Source organism: Peromyscus californicus, unplaced genomic scaffold (genome assembly GCF_007827085.1).
Source record: "Peromyscus californicus insignis strain IS unplaced genomic scaffold, ASM782708v3 Scaffold_8__1_contigs__length_139910024, whole genome shotgun sequence".
Lineage (NCBI taxonomy): Eukaryota > Metazoa > Chordata > Mammalia > Rodentia > Cricetidae > Peromyscus > Peromyscus californicus.
This window is the reverse complement of record NW_026294606.1, coordinates 79,005,000-79,014,671: the sequence shown is the minus strand read 5'-3', so window position 1 is coordinate 79,014,671 and position 9,672 is coordinate 79,005,000.

The window sequence follows — 9,672 nt, the reverse complement described above, 5'->3', positions numbered from 1 at the left end:
GCCACAGAGGGAGATGCTATCACATCAGACAGAAGCATAGGAAGAACCAGAAACTCTGCATCCACAAGACAAGGCTAGCCCACCCAATGAAAAGAAAGCCACCTTCACTCTCCCCTTCGAATCTGCCTGATGGCTGCTGCCTGCCTCCCTCCACCGTCCATGTCTTCCATTCTTCCTTGTTCCCTCCCCCCCCCCCCCCCCCCCCCCCCCCCCCCGCCATCTCTCTCTTTTTAAGACAGGGTCTCCTGTATCTCAGGCTGGCCTCAAGCTCATCCTTTACTCAGGATGACCTTGAACTCCTGATCCTTCTTTCTTCACCTTCCAAGTGCTGGATCACAAGTGTGAGCCCATGCCAGACACCTTCCTTGTCTTTCCTGAACTTCCTTGGGACCTACATCCTCTTCAGAAAACCAATCATCTTGAACTAGCTGAAAGAATCCACCCTTCATGCAAAGGTTCAGACATCCATATAAAACACATCCGAGATCCACTGGGTGTCTGAGGAAAAGCAAGGCAGGAAAGAACATTCAGGAAAACCGCTTACGAAGCAAACTAACATGACTTGGTTAATGCTTGGCTAACCTCGGAGACACAAAGTGAGAGAAGATCACGCCAAGTCCACATGCTTCTATGTATGAGCTATAGGAAGGAAATGAATGAAGGCTAGGGCAGGGACCCCGAGTGCAAGTGGAGGGATTCTCCAGAGTTTAAAACAAAACATAATGAAATGATGAGAAAAGGGTAAGCAATAAAGAGATCAGATGTAAGTATCACCAAAAGCCAGAAGTTGTCGGGGGAAGGCAGGGGCAGAAGCATTTTATTGACATTTTTTGATGAATTCAAGGAGCAAAGAGGAAATGAAGAAAGAAAAGGAAGGGGACACAGAGGGAGGAGGCTGAGAGCAAGAAGAGCAAGCACAGAGTTGATGAAGGAGGTGACCTGCTGGCTTGTGGTTTCTATTGCTGCAACGAAACACCATGGCAAAAGGCAAGCCGGGGAGGAAAGGGTTAATTTGGCTTACACTTCCACAGCACTGTCCATCATTGAAGGAAGTCAGGGCAGGAACTCAAACAGGGCAGGAACCTAAAGACAGGAGTGATGCAGAGGCCATGGAGGAATGCTGCTTCCTGGCTTGCTCAGCCTGCTTATAGAACCCAGGGCCACCAGCCCAGGGCCAGCACCACCCACAATCGGCTGGGCCCTCCCCCATCAGTCACTCATTAAGAAAATGCCTTACAGCCGAATCTTAAGGAGGCATTTTCTCAGTCGAGCTTCCCTCCTATCTCTAGCTTATATCCAGTTGACATGAAACTAGCCAACATAACGACAGACATCAAAGTGGACGAGCATGTAACTATGCACCAGCAAGAAACTGACCATGCAGCAGTGTTCTCTTGAAAAGCAAAAAGGAGAGGGCTGGAGAGATGGCTCAGCAGTTAAGAGCTGCTGTTCTGGAGAACCCAAGTTCAAGTCCCATCACCTACATGACAGCTCATAGTCATCTGTAACTCCAGTCCTGGGAGATGCAACACCCTCTTCTGGCCTCCAGGGGCACTAGGCATGCATGTGGTACACAGGCAGATATGTAGACAAAACACCCATGTACACAAAAACATTTTTTTTTTTTTTTTTTTTTTGGTTTTTCGAGACAGGGTTTCTCTGTGTAGCTTTGTGCCTTTCCTGGAACTCACTTGGTAGCCCAGGCTGGCCTCGAACTCACAGAGATCCGCCTGGCTCTGCCTCCCGAGTGCTGGGATTAAAGGCGTGCGCCACCACCGCCCGGCTTAACATTTTTTTAAAAGAAGTCAAATATAGAAACATACCATTGTGTACATTTTTACTCTCTAAACATATTTTATTTGTGTTTTGTGTGTGGATGTGTGGGTATGTGCAAGTCATGACATGAATGTAAAGGACAAAGGACAACTTGCAGGAATGGGTTCTCCCCCTCCACCATGTGGGTACCGGGGATTGAACTCAGGTAGTTTTTCAGATTGTTCAAATTATGAGCTAGGCATGTAACAGACACAGGTTTCCAATGTTCGTGCAAATATAAGCTTACCAGTTTCAAGACTAGGAATAAGATGTATAGCTTCCAAACCCCAAAAGTATTTTAAAGGGACCAGAAGCATGAGGAAGGAACAAGAAATAGAAGGAGAAAACGAAAACACTTCACAGATGGACAAGAAAGTGCAGTTAGTTGAGCAACGGGCACTACACTACACAGTCAGCTGCTGCAATAATGATAAACGGGTTAAACCCAGAAAATAAAAGACAGATTCTTAGATGGAGCTAAACAGAAACAGAAATGAAATTCCATTCTATGTGGTTTACAGAATATATAAATCAGAATGACACAAGAATTGAAAGCGGTAAAGTGGAAACTGATAAACCTGAGAGATGTTAGCACTTGGGGACTATTAATGTCAAGCAGGATATAATTAAAGCAGTGGATATTTTGTTGGAAAACTACAAAAGGAGTGCTTTCTTTATAGTAGGGAGAGACACTCTCCTAATCGCCGTGAACTCTAAAATTGTCATTCCATAAAATGAAACTAGCAAAAGAAGAAGTCATGAAGCAAGGCTAGCACAGTAAGAAAGTTCATGGGATGGGCGGGGTATGATGAGTGGGGATGGAGAAAAGCCACTGCTGACCGGGCCCCACTCAGAAGGCTGCTCTAGGCGGTCTATGTAGGAAAACACAAAATATAGACTTTTAAAAGATTTTATTTCTCAATTGTGTGTGTGTGTGTGTGTGTGTGTGTGTGTGTGTGTGTGTGTGTGTGTGAGAGAGAGAGAGAGAGAGAGAGAGAGAGAGAGAGAGAGAGAGAGAGAGAGAGCGCTTAAGTGTCCCCTAGGAAGCCATAACAGAACATCAAATCCCCCAGAGCTAGAGTTATATAGATGGTTGTGAGCCTCCTGACATCAATGCTGGGTACCAAGCTCCTGTCCTCTGCAACAAGCATTCTTAACAACCCAGGCATCCTTCCCCGCCAGGATGTAGTTTTTCATTGAGGTAAAATGTGTGGGGATGGAATATGCAGATCCTAAGTGGACAATTTGACTGGTTTTGGAAATGTTTTCCCGTGCCCTCTTCGTCCACAGCCTCCTTAGCAATCAGTACTCTGATTTCTATCAATTGGTTTTGCCTTTCCTGGGCTTTTATATAAATGAAATCAAACATAGAAGCCTGGGTGCATTCACTCAACACCGCTTTTTCAATCTGCCATGTCCGTGGTTCATGAGCTCTTTCCTCCTTTAATGCTGAACCATGCTCCAGTGTAAGAATGCGTAATGGTTTTCAGCTGTTCTCCTGGGGGTGGGCTATTGCAAATGCCACTATGAGCAGTCATGTGCAAGAGCTTCCGTGACCTCAGAGCAGATGAATAGTGAACTCTCTTGAAAGCACTAAATTGTTTTCAAAGTAGCTGTATATCCAAGCGACCTGTGTGGCTGGGACTTGTCCTAACTGGGGAAGGGCAGACAAAGAAAAGCTAGGGTTGGGGAGGCAGAGGGAGTATGATGAGTGGGACTTGGAACCTCAGCTCTTTCATTATGTACAGCACTGGAACGGAGTTACCTAAGGAGCTGTCCCTTGGTGAGCCGTCTTAAGCTGTAGACATCTGGGAGGAAAAAGTACAGTTTCTAGTTTTTACACACACGGGTTTTGTATTTTAAATGTCCTACTAGGACCAGAGGAAGGCTTTGCCGTGCTGATTCTGACCCGAGGAAGGTTTTGTCGCTCCCATGGCTCTGAGGCATAGGATCTTTGATGTGGTCATGCCTATGTCAACAACATGCGTTCACTGGGGACTTCATCTGCTCTTTACACACTCACTCAAGGCTTCCTCAGCTCTCCACATCCAAGCAAAATGTAAGCTATTTCCTCCACAGTCTGAGAGCTTTTTGCGTTAGCTTTAGACATTCTAGTGAATCAGAAACAGTATTTTATTGTGGTTTTAATTTTCACCTGTGTTAACTAAATGATACTAAGCATACTCCATGTGCTTATCAAGCACTGATCCAACTCTCTTCAACTTTCTCACCCATTTCACTGGCTCTCTTTAATTGCTAATTTTAGAATTTTAAGATAGGAGAATAAGTCTTTTGTGAGACATGTACTATGAATGTCCTCTCAGTCTGTGGCTTGTATTTCTATATTCTCTGTGCATCTGCCTGCTGTATGTGTGTGTGTGTGTTCCTCACTCCACCTTACATTTGGAGACAGGGTCTTTCACTAAACCTGGAACTGATTGATTAGCTAGATTGCTTTTGGCCAGTGAGCCCCCGGGCTCCTGCTCTCTCTATTTCTCCAAGTTCCCAGCTGTTTAGTGAGTGGGTGCGGGGGATCCAAACTCAAATCTGACTGGGCTGTCTTTCCAGCCCTGTGTTTGTATATCCATGTCTTCTTTAGTAAACAGGTTTTAATCTGGATGCCTAGTACTATGTGTTTATTGAGTTGTCTGGGTGCACATGTGGATAGGCACACATGAATGTTCGCACTGTGGATGGCAGAGGACAATCTCAAGCGCTATTCCTCAGTTGCCCGCTTTGCTTTTTCAGAGTCTCTCATTGTCCTCAAGCTTACCAGCTAGGCGACACTGACTGGCCATCGGAGCCAGGGCTCTGTCTGTCTCGGCTCCCCCAGCACTGTGGTTATTATAAGTGTTACTAGGCATGTGGTTTTTTGTTTGTTTGTTTTGTTTTGTTTTGTTTTTTAATGTGGGTTCTGGAGATTAAAGTCAGGGTTGCAAGCACTTTCCCAACTGAGCCATCTCTCCAGCCCTGGTGAGTGTTTTCTGGATCCTTTCTCAGACGTCTTGGGTAATCCAGAGGTTACAAGAGTATTCCAATACAACAGCATTCCACATTTTTCTAAAAGCGTTCATTTTTGCTCTTCTGCTTCTGATCAATCTGTTTCAAGGTAACTCTGAAAGCACATTTTACAAGTGATTGTGAAAGGCCTTCTTCTGTTCAGCAGATGGTCTTAGAGCCTTTCTCTCCACAAGCCAGTTCAGTGGCTTCCCTAGGCCTTCCACCATGCCATGGAAGAGCATTTGGTCCCTTCACACCAACACTCCATTCCCTTGACTTTAGGGGTCCTCTCACTTGGTAGCTTGTTTGTTTTATTTTTACTAAATCTAGGCATTTCTCTTTTGCTATGTATTCAGTGTATTTCATATACATTTTATAATCATCCTGTAAATGTTAGAAAAAATAAAGCCTGTTGGGACTTGGTTTGGATGGCTGTAGCTGTAGCTGTCCAGACCAACTGGGGAGGCCTGGCATCCTGGGCGACCCTGAGCTTCCCACAGTCACTTCCTCTCTGTTTACCAGGCTGCCTCTGTTTTCCTCAGGAACACCTTGCAGTGCTCAATGCGAAGGACCTGCACTCTTCTACATCATTCACCACTAATGCCACGGCTGTGGCCTGTTGGAGATGCACGCATCACTTCATTGTCCAATTGCTTGCTGCTAGTAAACAGAAATAAATGTGATTTCTATACACTGATGGGCTCTTGTATTGGCTCCCAGCTTGGTGAATAATCTACATAAATGCTCTCTGTAAATGAGAGCAGCTTCAGTTCTTCCCACAGTTTTTGTGTCCTTCCCCTCACACGCAGCCCTCCAGTATAATAATGAGAGCACAAACGAGGACAGAAGGGCTCCCCCACTACTGATTTCAGGAGGCAGTGACTCACGTTGTTCTTACTGAGACATCTCTATACGTGTCTCTTTAACTTTCCTTACAGCCTTGGCCTCCTCAGAGCTGAGATTACAGGCGTGCCTCCCACCATGATGTGAGGGTTAGAAAACTAAGAAGTTCCCATTTGCCAGGTAAGGCAGTGCACACCTTTAATCCCAGCACTCAGGAGGCAGAGGCAGGCAGATCTCTTTGAGTTCTATGCCAGCCTGGTCTACATAATGAATACCAGGCTAACAAAAGCAATATAGTGAGACCCTGTCTCAAGCTAAACAAAAACGTAAGTTTTCATATGTCCTAGTTTGCCTTATAATGCTGTGATAAACATCACAAGCAAAAGCAATAGGGGAAATAGGGGGAAAAAAGACTTTATTTCAGCTTATAGGGAATAAATAGTCCATCACTGAGGGAAGTGAACGCAAGAAGCGATCACCTCCACCTGCATAAAGGAGACTGATTTGTAATCATGTCTTTCTCAGTTTTTGTTATCAGGATTATGCAGATTAAAATGAGGGTTTTTGGAAAGCAGTGGATTGTCCTAAAAGTATTTCATTAAGTTTAGTCTAAGAAATTATTCTATATTTTCAGAAATCACTAATATTATCTGGATCTAAGGTTTTGTTTATAGGAATATATTATACGAATTGCTGTTGTGATAAAAGGCATATGGTCATGCATAATTTAAAATATACACTTTTTTATATGAGGAAGAAGATATTCCTCTGTACCTCCCACATGCCTACCTACCACTTGAGTGTTCTTCATTCCTTCCCTAACTCCAGGTTTCCACCTGTCATCACCTGGCCTCAGGAACTTCCTGTAGGGCCACAGTGTAGGTGTGCCAAGAGAAAAGTCCCAGCTTCCATTTATATCAAAGCTCCTCTTTTCAGCTCTTTTTGAAGGTCACTCTAGATGAATATATGATATCACTCTAGATGGACATGCGATGTTACTCTAGATGGATATACAGCATCACTTTAGATGGATATACAATGTCACTCTAGATGGATATATGACGTGGGGTAGACATACTTTCAAGTTTTATTTAGTAGCTCTTTCATTACTTCTGGCATTTATCATTTTGATGAGAAATAAGATCTTATACCATATATGGGTTTTCACGATTTTCTCTCCAGATTTTGATTTTAGAATTATTATACATCTACGTATGGCTTTCTTTGCATTTTCCTTTAGCAAAGTTCTCTGAATGTTCATCTTGAGTTTCTGTTTATAGACACCAGACATAGTTGTAATTACACTATGTCTGGACTTGCTCAGTCACTGCACTGTCTACCTTTCTCCATCCCCATTCTCCTCAGTTGGGACTCAGATCCCACATTCATTACACATGGTTTATCCTGCAGCTCCCCGCCATTTTGCTCCTTTTAGGATTTTGTTTTTACTGTTCCTCAGGTTGAGTCCTCCCTACTGGCTTATCTTCAGTGCACCATTGTTTCTTATTCCTTATTGAAATTTCTTATTCCTCAACTAACCCATGGGATGCATGTTCAGAAAACATCCTGGTTCACACTCTTATTCTGAAGCCTAATTTGATTCCTTTTACCATTATAAACCTCTCATGTAGTGATCATCCGGGTATTCATTACAGATGTTTGTCTTTTAAGTCTTTGAGTATATTCACAACAGCCACTTTTGAGGTCTTGTCTGCTAACACCAGTGTCCTCTCAGGGTAGGATTCTCTTGGTTGTAGATATATGTTCTTGAGTATTCATTTTCCTCGTATATTTTCATTGTATATAAGAAGTGTTAGAAGGTGAGACCTTCAAAGGGTGTTTAGCTCACGTGGGCTCAGCACTAAGGCGTGGCACAGGGCCATCATCACAGAAGAGACATTGTTCCTACAGGCATGGGTTCCTTAGAAAATGATGATCTGGGGCTCTGCTTGAGAGTCACTTCCTCTCTGTCTCTCCCCTCCCACCCCTCACCCCCCACCCCATGTTATGATGCAACAAGAAGGTCTTATCAGACAACTGGACCTCCCAGCCTCCAGAACCATGAGCTAATAAATTTCTATTCACTACAAATTATCCAAACTGTGGCATTCTATTATAAATTAGATATCATTACCAAGTAGAATTTATCCAAGGTGTGCAGGTAGGTTCAACATAAAGGTGGATTCAAAACAAAAAAAATGTAACTTAACACGTGAGGAGGCTAAAGAAGAAAATCGCATGTTCACATTAATAGTTACAGAAAAACATTTTATAAACTCCAACATTCATTCATAATGAACTTTTCTGCAACTAGGAATATAAAGAAAATAACTTAACTTAATAAAAAACCATATCCAAAAATATACAACTAATATGATCCTCAATGACAAGAAAATAGCCTTCCCCAGAGATCAGGAAAAATACAAAGACATAGTTTCAAAACACTCAACATCAGACTGGAAGTCCTAGTAAACTCAGTAAGAGCAGAAAGAGACATTAGATGATGATAAATAGATAGATAGATAGATAGATAGATAGATAGATAGATAGATAGATAGATAGATAGATGTAGATTGGTAGATGACATGGTCATCTATGCAGAAAATCCGAAAGAACTGATGAATAAAAACCAGGATACACGATTTACATAAAAATGTCAATCACTTCCCTCCATGCCAGCAATGAAGTCATTAAAATTTAAGTTAATATGTCACCATTTACACCAGGGCCCTCTAAAGAACCTTAGACATAAATCTAAAAAATGTACATAATATCCATATGAGGAAAGCTACAAAACTCTGATGAAAGAAAAGAACTAAATCAAGCAAGAGATACTCCATTTTTGTGAATGTAAAACCCTCTGCATCACTCAGTTATCAGTTTATCCCAGCTTAGAGATTCAATGTCATCCTAAACCATGACTTAGAAAATTATTTTCTCGACACTTTTCAACTGTAAAGTTGGTGTGGCTAGGCAAAACAAACACAAGGGAACTGAGTTAGCGCACTGGCACTACCTCACTCTAGGATGTCTCAGTGGGTGAAGGTGTTTGAAGTGCACGCCTGGTGATGTGAGTTCAACCCCCCACACCCACATAAAGAGGGAAGGAGAAAACTGACTCTCACAATTTTTCCTATTTTTTAAATTATTTTTTCATATAAGATATTTTAATCATATTCTTTGGCAAGTGTGATAAAGAATGCTAGTGGATGGCCAGACGTGGTGGTGGTACATGCCTTTAATCACTGCAGAGACAGGCTTAACTGTACTATCTGGATTAGCCTGCTCTAAATGGAGAGTTCCAGGCTAGCCAGAGCTATATACGAGACCCTGTCTCAATAAAAGAAAAAAGAAGGGTGGTTGTGAATGTTAGCTGACAAGACTTCTGGGCTTCCTAAACAGATTCTAACATCGAAACACGCTCACACCAAGGCTGCCTGTCACGGCCCAGAAACAGTCATTAGCAAAGGAAGGGGAAGGGGAAGGGGAAGCGGTACACTGCCAAACTCTGATGAGGTGTACAAGGACAGAACTGCCTCATCGTCTGAAACATTTGGAGAAGGAAGCTTGTTAGAATGAAATATGTTCAATATACTGGAGTCAAAATCACCCAGCAATTCACTTTAAAAATCTGCTAGAATATGAAACATGATTTTTAAAATGCACTAAGTGTTTCCAGAAAAGTTGTCTCCTCTCACAAAAAGCCAGGTATAATCTCATTTTTAATCTTTAAAAAATGGATTTCATGGACAAGTGAAATAATTTCAACTCCTAAAGTAACTCAGTTTTACAAAACACCGATGGAGCCCTCATTTACCTGGGGACGCCTCTATCGAGTCCTCCAAAACTCTCTTTCCAAGTTGCCCATGCTTCTGTAAGCAATCCTAAATAAACTCAGTGGTTCACCAAACCCGAACCCCAAGCCCTCCACAAACAGACAAACACTAGTCACACACCACAAAAAGCAAGCCATCCCCTCCTCCAAAATGCAAGGTTAATCGTGCTTCCTTTAAG